This window comes from Epinephelus fuscoguttatus, linkage group LG6 (assembly GCF_011397635.1).
Source record: "Epinephelus fuscoguttatus linkage group LG6, E.fuscoguttatus.final_Chr_v1".
Lineage (NCBI taxonomy): Eukaryota > Metazoa > Chordata > Actinopteri > Perciformes > Serranidae > Epinephelus > Epinephelus fuscoguttatus.
In genome coordinates, this window is record NC_064757.1 from 44178934 (window position 1) to 44191467 (window position 12534).

Here is a 12534-nt window from a genome sequence, read left to right on the forward strand (position 1 = left end):
GGCATCCTGCTGCGCTGAAAAATGAGGCCACCGTGGAAGTGCCACAAACTGCAGTTCCTCTAATGGCCACTTGAGGCTGGCTCCAAGACCAAGTCAATACCCATAGAGAAGAAACAATCATGTTTACAGCCTGGTACAAAAACAGTTTTGGTCTGTCTGCTGATAGTGTCCTCGGCTTCTCAGTCAGATCCACCCTTCATTCCTCCACAGCTCCACCTTTTAGCCAAATATGGTCACTTCTGGCTCCAAAAAAACAAGATGGCCAAAATGCCGAACTCAAGGCTTCAAAACAGGAGTCCACAAACCAGTGGGTGACGTCACGGTAGCTAGGTCCATTGTTTTTATAGTCTGTAACTTGAACTTGTGTTACTGGCTGATACCAAGTACTGATCCAGTAGTGTAACATTTAAAAAGAAAATTACAGCTGTATACTACTAACACTATATGGATGTGAAATGGTTATTATCATTGTTGTATGGCACGTGTCAGGTTAAACCCTAAATTGGTGGGAGGGCCAAGGGCCATTTTACCATCAGACTTGCAGGTGTCACCGTCAGTTCACACCGCTGACACTTTTCTCTGCAACGTTCTAAAATAGTTTCGTCTTGTCGGGAATCTTTGGTCTGACCTGGACTTGAAACAGCAGTTGCCAGTCACTATACGGTACAACTCCTTGTGTAGGCTACTGTTAAGAGCGGTGAAGAGGAACTGATTCCAGGAAAACTGCTGTTTTATCCACGTGTGAAACTGCTTTGAAGTTCACGTGTTATCAGATTTGTGCATTGACTCAAATCCAGCATTTTAGGCAGTATCATAGGCATTCCTGATACTGGTATCTGAACAACTCTAGTTTTCTCCCTCTCATCTCTCCCTTTAGTCACCTCTTCCATCTCCCTTTTCTCGCCCTCTACTTCTTTCCTCTGTGCTTTTCCTCTGGTCACTCTTCATCGCTCTTAACGCTCTCTTTTTCTTCCTCTTCAACTACTTTCTGCCTTTTCTTTCCATCTCTCCTGTTTACCCTTTCATACTTTTACTTCTTTTTCCTCCTTTCTTAGTCTCTTATCCCAATATTCACCTTTCTCTAAACAGTCCTTTACTTATGTTCTGTTTTTTTTCCACCTCACACTTCCTGTCTTTGAGTTCATAACTTCCTTGTCCTTTCTCCTTTTTGTCTTTCAGTCATTCGTTTGTTTTTAGTCTTCCTCTCTCCTCCTGTCTTTCCCTCTCTTTTCTTTTAGCGCTCTCTCCGTCTCACCCCTTCCTCCCCTCTCTAAGTGCCACATCATTGTAAAGAAAACACGCTGTGATTTATGCAGCTCTAAGGGGGTTCGGCGCTGAGTGTCACCCCCCGCCTATTAATCATCCCTGGGATTGCGTTGAGCAATAAGCTAGCCAGGCGCTAACTATTCAGATGTCACACTCTCGCTTTTTATAAAATATCAGCCCTGTGTTTACACGACCATCCGTCTTGGTGCTCGGCGGTTTTTAAAGCCGGCTCTTGTTTGGTTTTTCTCGGCCTCTCCTCGCCTATTTATTCTCTCCTCTCAGCGCCTCGCATGGCGTGCTGTTTAGCTCAAGTCGGATCATAAAAATTCTTGTCCGAGGAATAATGTGCTTTTCAACCCAGGAGGTGTGGGGCGAGAATTAATGTCCAGACAGCTCTGAGGTATTAGATCAGAGACTTTTTAAATTCAAAATATTGGGACAAGGAGCTTAAGTTGGTCTTTTCAAAGCAAAAATATTGGGACAAAGAGATTAAAGTTCTGAGCCTAGAAGCTAAATTTGGTATTTTTACAGCCTCAGTGGAAGGTCAGGAAACTAAATTTGGCTTTTTAAAAGCTGGTTGTATCGAGAGAGACAACTAAACTTGGTCATTTTCATGGGCAGTAAAGAAAGAAGCACATATTTATATCTGTTAAACCAACAGTCACATGAGACATCAGCACAACAGTCCAGTTTACAGAACCAGGAACCTGCAGGAAAGTCTGCTGTCATAATGATGTTCAATAAATGAGATCCAGTGGACTTAAGGTGTTTAAAGAGGGCTTACTCTGCTCATTGTCAGGTTTATACTTGTAGTTTGGGTCTCTGCTAGAACATGTTCAAAGAAACGCTTTCCTTATAGTGTCTGTGATTGGACACCTGGATTCACCCTCTGTCTGAGACACTACATTTTAGCACCTGTCTCTTTAAGACCCCACCAGTCTGCTCTGATTGGTCAGCATTTCCAGGTCTTTTGCTTCTCACTGTCTGCACTGTCATTGCAGCTGCTGTAATGACTGTAACATAGCATAGTGACACTTTTTACAGTGAAAAATCACAAATATAATCTTCTAAAAACAGCCGGATACGTTCCAGCACAGGGAGAAATGAATCACAACAATAACCAATACATGCTTCCCTGACGTTAGCATGTAACCACATGTAGCACTGTGAACACTTACAGTACGGTGCCGGTAGCAGATGACCATATGAAGAATTGTGTCACAAGCTGACGTCAGCTAGTCTTGTGTAATATGAACATCCATCACTGTAACATTATAAATATGACAGAAAACAAATATGTCCCCTTCAAACCCTCAGTGATTAAAGCTGGTCTCTTTTGTGTAAATGTTTGATGTTAAATCTCTAAATCTGTGAATTAGTCAGAGTAAAACGACATCACTGCTTCCACCACTAACCAGTGGAGATTTGTTACAAATATTAAACTGGACTTTGACATTTTTTGGGGGGGTTATATAAATGTTTTTCTTTTTCTTTGACAGAAAAAGCCAAACTTCTCTTATGTCAGCTGAAAATACTTGTTCCTGATTGGCTGGCAGGGGACCATTAAAACTGCAAAACATAAAGACAGTTTAACTATTGTCTAAATTGTCATGTGACATTATTGAAGTTCAGGTAACCATAGCAACAGTGCTAGTGTGAAGTTTACACTGAAAAAAAAAAAAAAACCTAGCCCAGCTAAATGTGCACACAGAAATAGTAATGTTTGTTCAATCATTGTGTTTGTAGACTTTACAAACATCGGATTAGTCCAAACGGTGATACAGTGATGTGAAAAATGTGATATATATATACAAATATATATATATATATATATATAGCTAAAAGCTCTGCTGGTTTTCTACCTGGAAGTATTTGTAAACAACAAGGCGATTCCCTCTATAGTCCGGCCGGACGGATGAATCATGGCCAAAAGATTATGTTTGTTTCTTTTAGTTGGCGAGAATGTGTCGCCGCAAACGCGACAAACATCCACTAACTTTGACGGCGTTTTCTGCGAGTGCAACTTGAGCCATTTTGTACCGCTACACGTGTTTCTAGTCGGACTATGTTTACAAGCACAAGAGTTCAGTGAGCCACCGAAGGACCGCCCTGCAGATTTACTATTGGTTCTGCAACGTAGGGAGTTTTTTTAAACTCTGAAATTGTATCCGCCCATCTAAACACAAAATCAGGGAGAAAGTCATCAGTCTTTAGTTAAGCAAAGCGTCTAAAGACTGACTTGTGAGTCTATGGACAGTGTGTACATGACCATCAACAGACAGAGCACAGTCAAACACGCTGCTCACACAGCAGCGCAGCACGGCACTATATCTACAGTGGAGCGAGCCTTTCAAGCACGCCATAGCACAACACAGCAGCATGTCAAGTGGGCCGAACCCGAGCAAAGTTGCTCAGTTTTTCATTTGTTATTATATAGTTTGTTACGAAGTCCGTGATTTCCCCGTGACACTTACAGATGTTTGTGTAACTGTGCTTGGATGTTGTTTTCTGAGGCTCTGGTGGCTTTCAGTTGTCTCTCTGTCTTTAACGTTACACGGCTCGGCTTTCTCTCGCATGCATTCTTCCTACTTCTCTCTGTGCTGTCTCAAGTGCTGATATAGATTGGTCGTGTTGCTGCGGGACGTGGCAACTTTAACTTTTAAACTTTTACACAGCACATCTTTCTGTTCAGCGCCGCCGTACCTGAATCCAAAGTATCGCCATGTAACAGACGTTGTGTTTTTTTTTTTTTTTTGCCACCAACTCAGCCTGTTCTTGGTTGTGCTCATGCTTGTCTTCAGCGTCTATGTTGGTCACTGCTGCACGCTGAATGGTCACCTGACCATACATGCTGCACACACCAGGATAGCTTGTGGGCGTAATGTCAACAAACTCCACACACTACAGGAGAGGTAGTCATGTCCACAGGCACACGTTAACATTTATTTACATTAAATCGCAAATCACAGCCAGCAATTGTGATTAGATAAATCGTGCAGCACTAGACCTGTTATAGAAAATTGTGAAAAAAGTCAGTCACAATTTCCCAGAGTTCATAGCGACATCTATTTTTCTCTCTGACCAACAGTCCTTTACTCTCAGTCTTTGCTTAAGACTGAAACAGAACCAACATTGTTGACAGTTAATTGTTGAATTATTTCTGCTCCAAAGTTGTAACTTTGCCTTAATAAATGTAAATGAAAAGTTCGGATGCTAAAACATTTTCAGCTTTTTTCTTGTTGGGAAGTGGCTTTGAGACACTGTATAGACAAAATACTTTTTATTACGTGTTTAATAATCTCGATAGAAAAGAAAGAATGAGAAAAGGAGGATTGTTGTTGCATCTTGCTATAGATAAACTTTTATGAGTGGAGTACAAGAGGAGCTGTAGTTTACTGAGACGGGTTGGGTTTATGAGAAGACAGAAGTCGTGTTGTACAGATTCTAAATCTGAGGACGCTATGGATCCAAAATTAGTACAATTCTGACGCAGATGAGGAAATACCTGATGGAAGGAAAACTAAAAGTCTGAACGTATGTAGCGACACATTCTAGTATAAAGTCAAAAAGTATTGAGGTCGATACCCGGCTCTGCTGTTACGTCTCGTTTTCTGTCACTCAGAGTTTGGGCTTCAGTCTCTCTGTGGCCGCCTGGACTAAAACCGTCCTCTCACGAGCCTGTTTGTATAAAGCTGTCTGTCAAACAGCAGATGTAACATGTCGTCTGAGGGAATTTCAGTATTACTGGTCTCAGTGGAGACTCTCTGATGGTTCCCACTGGTCAGTCCTGGAATGTCCTGGAGCTCCAGTGTAAAGGGTGTGTTCCAGACAGGGAGGGTCGGAGAGGTCGATACATATTCTGGAGCAAACACGGGATTTTACAGAATAATAACATGAATATAACGATGTGTTTCATAAAGCTTTTAGACACTTGTTGCATCAGATGTAAAAAAAAACAAACCCAGACTGCAAAAACAACAACAGCCCAGGAGGGAGACAGAGCTGTGGCTCATAGAAGCACAAGTTTAAAAGTATTTATTCAGCAACATTTTCATTATCCAAACCTAAAACTTCTTTTACTTTACATACTTGTTGTGAATGGTTTGTTTCAGCCTGATGAACATCAGCTGGTAATGAGGAGATGTGTGTGTATGTTAGATTTGATCAGTAGCGTAATCACTGCCTCTCAAGTTAGTGGCAAAGTCTCCTTTACAGAAATGTAATGATAAGAGTACAAAGAAGAATTTCACACCACAGATCTCTAAGTCCTGCTGTCAGATATTAGCAGGTGAGAAAAACAAATTCAGCAGAATTAGAAGTCGTATGAGAGACCTGAAACATGTCCTCAGAGCAGAGCTGTACTGTGACACATCTACAGAGGCTTATGTGGTTTTACCTGAGTTTGATGCTTGAAAACGTCTTTCTAAAGTGAAGCAGTCTGTGATTAGTATGAGACTGCAGGATGATCAGTATGTGGTGAACAGAATACTAAGTTTGCATTAAGACTGTCTCAGTTATTTGTTTTATTTTAGTTAATTCCAATGTTATTTTTACAGTCCAAATCTACTGAGATTAAGAATGTGACAGAATACGACGTGACTCCATCAGAGTGCTTCATATTAGCATGTTTCTGCTGCAGAGCCGTAGCTTGTATCTCAGACAGACAGACAACATTCTTAAACTCTGCTCCTGTGTCTCTTATCTTTCACTTATCATTCTAAAAACCTGACAGAGCAGTCTGAAAACAGTGATCTTAACCCTTCACACACTCAGATATAATACTGCTGTGGAGACATTTAACCCTGTGTGGAGCAGTTCCCATCTTCTGGGTTAGTTATAGGATTATCCAGACCGCTGATTGCTCTACCAATATATATTTTCTTATCTTAAATCAATTCAACAATAACTGGCAACTTGATACTTGTTTCATATCAGCCAAAGTGTGAAGTTTCAGCTTCTTATTTGTGATGATTTTGCTGCTTTTGTTTCTCTCATTTGATGGTTAATCAAATATCAAAACCAAACATCTGAAGTCAGCACTTTGGAAAATTGTTATCAGCATTTTTCACTATTTTCTGACGTTTTAGATGCCAAACTGTTTTCTTGGCTTGGGTGATTGGACGAATATATTGCCAATCGCCCATCGGCTGAGTCCATCAGGGTTGGTTTCATTTTTGGCGATTTTTTTGGGTGATTTTTGTCATTTTATTTTGCTAAATTAATGGTCTGTCTCCACAGAATTAAACTCGGTACATATAGTCCATAATAACTGTGTAGAGCACAATTCAAAGTGTGTGCGTATTGGAACTGGCAGCTTCACACTGATTTCCCACGAGTCTTTCACAAAACACGTCAGTGATTGCGGAGCTGAAAGTTACAGCTGGGGTCCACCGGCAACGGGAGCGGTGTGACAACCCCCATCTGCTGCGCGACAACTCTCTATTTTAGGATGCTCTTCTATTTTTGTCGTGCTACGCTCCCCTACGCGACCCTCCAGCAGATAAAAACTACATGAAATAGTGTGCTAAACGAGCACAATGTGTTTTTAAATGAATAAACCATTATCAGAGGTGATATGTGATGATTTTCATTTTCATGCATTTACCCATGTTTATCTGTGACATTGTGTAAATGTCCGTGGCGGACATTTGAAAGCGAGTAGATGACAAACAGTACAGTAAACTTGTAGATTACTCAAATACATGTAATAACTTAGGTAGGAAAATGCTTTAACTATCATGGCTCAGCAAACGGTAAACAAGACGCTTGACGTGATGCTTACGTTTGCAGCCGGTGGAACCCGGACGTAACGTGAATTCATATGCGCATATGGTTAACAATGTTACCAGCCGTGCTAAACACCCTCTCTGACAGCGTGCTTGTTGCCGGTATGCACAGATATTTCCGTGCCATGTTGGACATGAGTGGGCTCGCAAAGCACGCTGCATTTTTTTGCTGCGTTCATGTGGTGTCGGGGGATCCGAGTTGCCGAGTTGTTTTTCTGACATGATGTGGCGTTCATGTGAATTATCCCATTCTGAAAGTCATTTTTCGATTCTTTCCGACATCACATGAATGCAACATCCCCCTCTTTTTTTTTTCTCCGCCACACACACAACTGCCGAATATATCGGCAACCGCCGGTTGATGGGCTGACGGTGGCCGGTAGGAAATTTTTAAACATATCGCCCAACCCTACTGTTTCCACAATAAAGAGACCAGATTAATTGATAATGAAAATAGTCATTAGCTGCAGCCTTAGTTGTATAAAATGTAATTAAGAAGATTAGTCCCACACTTGGTCCTGTGTTCCCTTGAATTTCTGATCTTAGCTGCATCGGCAGTTGTAACCTTTTTTTTCACTCTGTGCACAATCAGCAGCAAAATCATTTTGCACTATTTTTCTAAAGAGTAAAAGCACTGCTTTTGGCCTTGTGTGGTTTGTTTTTGTTTTTTCTTTGCTTTGTCTCTGCTCTCAAACTTTAATTAACTTCCAACTTAAATCTTGTTTGCATCTTGCATCTTGTTTGTTTGCAGTGACTTTTTAAAACGTAACCTGGAATGTTAAACCTGAGTATTGCGATATCATACACTTTTGAATGTGTTGCGATTTATTTTTCTCCAACTGCAAAGGAAAAACTTTGTCAACATCTGTTTTAATCTGATAAAATAACGTTTTCTGTTCATCTCAGCAAAATGTATCTAATGAACTGAAAAAGAAACTGATAGTATCATTATTCTAGCCGGCTACCACAAGTTTAATTTGCATTTGTAATATTTTTAATTAATTTAAAAATTATTATTATTAATTTAAAAAAAAGATATCTGGCATCTGTGTATTGATAGATTATTGCCATGCAAAATATCATGATACGATGCTGTATCAAGTTTCTTTTAATATAAAACAGACCAAATATAGTCAGTGTTGGTTGTGGTTTTAGAAATAGTCTGCAGATTAGGGTCAAATATTTTCTGGTTTCAGCTTCCTTATTTCAGGACTTGCTTGCCTTCCTGTCATTAAAAATCAAACATTGTTGGCTGCTGGACTGTTGGTCAGACAAAGTGAGACGTATGAAGGTGTTCAAAGAACTGAATACACCCCGTGCACAGCGGTGCCTCTCTCCTGGGTGCAGACTGGTGCATGTTAAACACATTAAACCATAAGGAAGTCAAAGGTCGGGTTTACAAACAGTAGTAGCTAGGATTCTAGGTCGACACTATTTTTGTGATAGATTACTTTAAAAACAAAAGAGAGCAATCTAAGCATTTTGCACGCTACTTCATCAGATATATGAAGGCGTTCCTTTGGGTACTGCAACATTTTTATGGACATTTCTACTTCCATTATAGAATATAACGATAACTAAGGTTCTCAGAGAGTGCAGACCTCAGCAAAGGCCAAATGCACGATATCACAATGCAAATGAATGTGAAAAATAATTTGTTATTCAGATCCACTCCAAATTGAACAAGGTCCCAGTCCACCAAGTCCCATGAAAATCAGGCCAGTAGTTTTTTCTGTAATCCCGCTGACAAACAAACCAAACTGAAAACATAATCTCTTTGGCGGAGGTAATAAAGTGACGGCCATGAGAAAATTTGGATTTGTAGAATAGAAGTTAAGTCATTTAATCAGTCCTGGTTTCTTTTCCCTTTTTAGATTATGTTGATGTTTGAGTTTCCCGTACATTAGAGCAGGAAAACTCTCCCTGAACCCCCTCAGGTGTAGAGCTACCTCAGCTTCAGTCTGTCAGCTCTTTACAAAACACAGACATTTTATATTTAGTCATATTTTTTCTGTGTTTTCAGCATTTTTTTTCCTGAAACTCATTTGTCTCTGGTCGTGTTTTATCCATCACATCCCCAAAAAACCTCAGTGAAAAACTCCCCCTGAACTCCCACAAGTGGAGGGCTGCTCAGAAAACTCCATCTGAGCTGAGAGAAGTGTGTTCTCATGTAAGAGCCGTCCTCCCCCAGCTGCTCGGGACTGTTGACCTCTGAAAGTGGAGGCGAGTGATGGAGGGAAGGCAGAGGAGAGCCCAGGGGAGGAGAAGTCATTCTTTGGTCATCCATCCCAAAAATCTGAAACCTGGATCCTGCTCTCCTGGACTTCCTGTCGGAGCTTTCAATCCTTCTGCAGCTCACAGCTTGTCTACACTTTAACATCATCTGGCCTCTTTGATCTGGACGCCATCTTTTAGTGCCTCTGTCTTGAGGCACATGATACAGATACCATGTTTCCAGTGTGAGCTGATGTGAGGAAGAACATCCTCTTCATTTCTGCTTTAAAAAAGAAAAGTCATAACGAGCACAGAACCTTCTGCCATGATGACAGTGTTCTTTGAATGTTGTGCTTCATCTTCATCATGATGTTTATGTGAACTTAACATTGACGCTCATATGGAGGATGACTAAGGCCGTGTCTAGACTGCCAGCCCAAATCTGTTTTTTGGCAAATCCAGGTTCACATGAGTAATTTTTGCTAATCGTTGGACCCAGAGGTCCCGAGGACCACTTGTTCCCACCAGTCAGGACTTTGTGGAAGTCACCACACCTCTCGCTGCACAGTGAAACTCACTGTGACTGCAGCTCAGAACATCACAATGCTTCGTGAGTTGACAGCGCAATTGTTCGGAGGGTGAAATAATGGACCTCAATTTCTCACGCTTTCCCGTTGGAAAGCCACGTCACATGCATAGCTGTGTAGTTACTGACATCATTACCACAGCAACCCATGGAGATAGACTGGGGTCTGGACTTACAAATCAGTTTTGATGGCTTATAATAACAATGTAGACAGTCTTATTTGAGAAACAGATTTTAATGTGCCTGCAGTCTGAACATAGACTGAAGGTCAGATGACCCACATACGACATAACCATGGATGTAATAAGAGAAGTGGATATGACATACTTTGCCCCAGAAACCAACATAAAAGAGTCATCTGTAAAACTGTTGACATCATGGGGAGTACCACCAGTTGGTCCAGGAGCTTCTCCTCCATCATGGACGTTTACAGCCATATTTTAGGATGACTCAGAGGCAGTTTGACAACCTGCTGTCTATCGTCAGGCCGTATAGCTCTGGGTATCCAGCAACCACTACCACCAGTTTCTCCTCCATTGTTTACCAACTGTAAACTTGTTGTCATGACCACCACAGAAGGCCCGCCTCTCAAATCATCTGATTGGACAATGGAGAAAAGGCGGAGATGACGTGGGGCGTTTTTCTGCTCTGAGTTGAGGTTTTTCAACTCGAGGTGTTCAGAGCGTTCTGCCAAAAATCCCAGGCGCTTAGAACGCAGAAACACGAGGTGCATCACAACTCAAAACCAGCGAGCAAAAAGCTTCATTCTCATTTAAATCAATTTAAAAAAAGACGCCTCCAGCTGCTAAAGCGCTTTCTGTGTGATCAGGGCTTAAGGCAAGTTAGATTTAAGACTTTTTAATGCCACATGGATTTAAATTTAATACCAATATTATAATAACTAAAATTAAAGGAAAGAAAAACACGAACCAACATCAGTTACTCAGGGTTTGTGACAGTTTTGCCCGAATGTTTATTGTAACATAAAACATGATTTATTTGGAAATACCTGGTATTTGTTGCCAGGTTTCCTTGGCAATTTTATGTTTGCCTGCCTTTAATTTCCATCATGCCAAGTTTGATAAATGTTTTACATAAAATACACAAAGCCTCGTGTGCATTACCTCGTACCAGATTCAGCCATGCCATGATCTCTTGGTTAAACAGCCAAATTTCATTGAATGCAACGTCAGGAAAAAAAAAACAATTGATAAAATTCTACTTTCCATTTCTTAGGACTTTTTTAGGATTTCTGAAAGACTGATTTTAAGACATTTTAATACCAATTAAGGCCTTATTTTTAGTATAATGAATTTAATGCCTTTTAGGGCTTTGTAAGGATCTGCAGGAAGCCTAGGTACTTATGTTTCCAAACTTTGCTTTTCCGAAGCTCTTGTTAGTCTAAGTTGTTTTGTAGAGAACTGGAAAGGCATTTGTGGTGTCAGTCAGTGTTTCCTTTTCCAAAAATATAATTTATAATAGAAGTGATATTTATATTATTACAGTTAAAATGCACCTTTCTATCAGTGTATGTGCGGAGTTAGTCCTCAGCTGGAGCTTCTGGAAGATTCATGATGTAATAACTGTGAAATATCTGCTTCAGGGTCCTGAGTTTTAGTAGCTTTTCTCCTTCACCCCCTCTTCCTCCTCTCCCCCCCGCCGAGGCCTCGGTATCACCTCGTCCTCTAATTGTTTCAGGACTCGGCCTCAGATTGTCCTTGGCAGCGGGCACTAGAGAAAATGTTTAGCATGTTTGTTTTTCTAGTAATTAGCCTTAAAACGGCCCGTAATACAGACTGCTAATGGTCCACAGAGAGCTGGGCCTGTGTCAACACACCGCCTGTGTGTGTGTGTGTGTGTGTGTGTGTGTGTGTGTGTGTGTGTGTGTGTGTGTGTGAATGATGTGTTCATGAGAGATTGTGTGTGTTTTTTTTCTGTGAGGAGGTGAGGTGATCAGGCGTGTGAAAAGTGGTCGGGCAGTAATGTGAAAATGTTAGTTTTCCCATCCAGAATCAGCCGGCTGCTCGTTCTGCTCTGTATCACCAGAACACACAGACAGATTCCAGCTTCTCAAATCACCTCCAGTCTGACACTCGCCATGTTTTCCATGTTTTTCTGCCCCGTTAGCAGAGCGGCTGAACGATGGTCTGTTCATCCAGCACTTGTCAGTCCATGAGAAGAAATATCTGCTGAACAGGTTATTTGTTGAACATGTTTAAAATTTCCCAGCAGGTTGTTGGATGTAAACCTGCAAACTTTAAACCCCTTCTAATTTATAACCAAACAGCATATTAGTGTTTTTGTTTTCCCTGCTCAGACTGTTTCCTTGATTTATTAACGTCCAGCTGTAAGCCAGTAGACAGAGCCCAGATTGGTATTACGGGTGATTTTGGGAAGTCTGAGCTGGAGGCCGGGGCAGCTGAGAGAAATACGACTTTTTCGGACGTTTTTATGAAGTTTTCTTTCTGTTTCTCATCGTGTTTGTGTGAATTCTTCCAAGTCCTGCAGCATTTTTTCTCAGGGAGGTTTCACGAAAATGTGAAACCAGACACATTTATCACCAAACTCTGTGTAATTAGGAAAACAGTTCCTTGGCATCTGAACGCACACATTTCAGCACCAGGGTCAGAGGTTTATTTTCAAATGTTGTCAGTTCAGATCTGATTGGTAGACCAGCGCAGG

General features: G+C 41.0%; 1 protein-coding gene across 2 annotated transcripts in view; it reads left to right on the forward strand.

Moving 5' to 3' along the window:
• Positions 1-12534, forward strand: part of LOC125890818 (centrosomal protein of 120 kDa) — a 41162-nt gene that overhangs the window by 22932 nt on the left and 5696 nt on the right. The window lies entirely within an intron of this gene.